Below are 2,500 nucleotides of genomic sequence, written 5' to 3' on the forward strand. Positions count from 1 at the left end.
AATGCAATTTTTTACTTAAGAAAAGTATGCGAAAGGTCTATCGAAATGCAAAAGGACATATATTTTGGTTTCATTGATTATCGAAAAGCGTTTGACAAATCAAAGCAGTTACTATATATACTCCAAGATTTAGACATAGAAGGGAAAGAGATATATGAATGCAAAGGAATCTGGATTGGGAACAAACAGCAGGTAGTAACAGCAAGTGAAAAAGGGGATTATCAATTAATTTTGGAAAGACTGAATGCATAGTGGTAACCAAAAACAGGATATATCAGATTGCCAATTAACAATTGGAGAAACAACGATAAAGCTGGTTGAGAAATTTAGTTACCTTGGAAATTTAATTAAATTAGACGAAAGTGGAATAAAAAAGAGGACTGGAATGTCAAGAAAAAAAAAAAATCTAGAAAATGGGAAAGATACTCAGAGATAGACAATTATCAATGAAAACAAGATTAAGAATTTAGATAGCAATACTACTCCACAATAATACTCTACATAATACTACATAATAATAATAATAATAATACAACAATATTCTACCCTACGGCACCTCCGGCAGTGAATGTTGGACAATATCACAGACTATGGAAAAGAGATTACAATCAGTTGAAATGTGGTTTTGCAGAGGAAAGCTCCGAATATCGTGGACGGATCACATGTGAAATAAGGAAGTGCTCGCTCAGGAAAGAACCAAAAAGAAAACTATTTGAAACAATCAGGAAGAGACAGTTACAATTTCTAGGTCATGTTTTGTGACAGGAAAAATCGAAGGAAAAAGAGCTAAAGGAGGGCAGAGACCCGCTTTCATCTCAAGTCTCAGCCACTGGACGAAGATCAGAGAAATTGAAATAATAAAAACACCAAAGGAAACGAGATTATGGAGATCAATGGCCGCCAACGTTCTGAAAGAATAAGGCACTTATGTGTGTATATGTATAAATATATATATATATATATATATATATATATATATATATATATATATATATATATATATATTGGCTCTAATAACTGCTTCAACACGTCTTGGCATGCTTCTAATGTAGTCTTATGCTTTGTTCCTGATATCTGGATTTCTGTGCCAAACCTCTATCAACCGCTGGATGAGCTGTACTCTGTTGGTACATTCAATATTGCTGACTTCATATTTTAAGTCTTTCCATAAACCTTCAATAGGATTCATATCTGGGCTATTTCCAGGCCAATCAAGCACTTTGATGTTAAGATCTTTTACATGACTAGAAACTCTTCTGGCTGTGTGACATGGGGCCCTGTCATGCATGAATATTCCGTTATTGTCAGGAAACCATTTACGAAATTGGGGTACCAGGCGTTTATTTATTATCTTAAGGTATCCGTCCTGATTCAGAGCGCCATCCACGATCTCTAAACGACCTGTACCTTGTACAGATATGATGGACCAAAACATGACTTTGGAGGGGAACTTGACTGCAGTCTTCTGACAGTCAGGGTGGTCCTTCTCTTTTGACGTCCTCCTCACGAATTTTCGCCTATAACTCAGTATTTCCATCATTGATTCATCAGAGAAACATACCTGGATGCAAACAAAACAAATTGATTTTTTTTACTCAAACTTAAATTACAGCTTTGTAAATCCCAGTCTTCAAGAGGGTTTCATCAAACATGAAATGGAACAAAGACATTTTTTTCAATTTAGATGCAGCATCTTGAATCAAACATGAAATATTCGCTATTCTATTTAGAGAAATAGTTATTTTAATTAATTTGTGTAGAAAAACAACGAATTCAGTAAAATTTAATGCATATTTACCCTTTCCCAGTCATCAGATGTCCAGTCATCAGTGTGCCTTGGCCCAAGCCAGCCTTTTCTTCCTCATGGCCTCGGTTAGTCTTGGCCTACAGGCACGGTAACCCAGCTTATTAAGCTTTTTTCTAACAGCTGAGGGTGTACATTGTACATCATAGTCCACAAAGTCAGCTGCTAGTTGTCCTGACGACTTTGAACGGTCTTTTCTTACAAATATCAACGAGAATTCTCTCCTTTCTTGGGGTGGTACAGGATTTCCTTCCACACTTTCCATCACCTTTTGGCTCGTAATTTTCGATATTATCAATCTTTCTTTTCACTCTGTACACACTAGATAATGATACAAAAACTTTATGAGCGATTTCTTTACAGTCGAGGGATGTTTCTTGTAGATAAATTTCGATTGCTGAAAAATCAGTCTGACTCAAGTCTTTTCCTCTGCCCATTATGCTTCAACAGGTTATCCTTAATGACTTCTACGACTAATTATGGGTCAATTGATACTGGGACATTGGCACACACATTAGGTAATATAAACAATGATTAGTAACCGGAAACCGGAATTCCGGGAATGTGGTTATGTGTGGAAATGGTTTAAGAACACTGGGCTGAGGGACGAGGTAATTTTGTGTGGAGACGAGTAAAAATCCAAAAACATGATTCTTATCATTTAGAAATAATATAATCATTATTATGTAGATTAAA

Source organism: Penaeus japonicus, unplaced genomic scaffold, assembly GCF_977035675.1.
Source record: "Penaeus japonicus unplaced genomic scaffold, GWHDUDI00000001_assembly GWHDUDI00000035, whole genome shotgun sequence".
Lineage (NCBI taxonomy): Eukaryota > Metazoa > Arthropoda > Malacostraca > Decapoda > Penaeidae > Penaeus > Penaeus japonicus.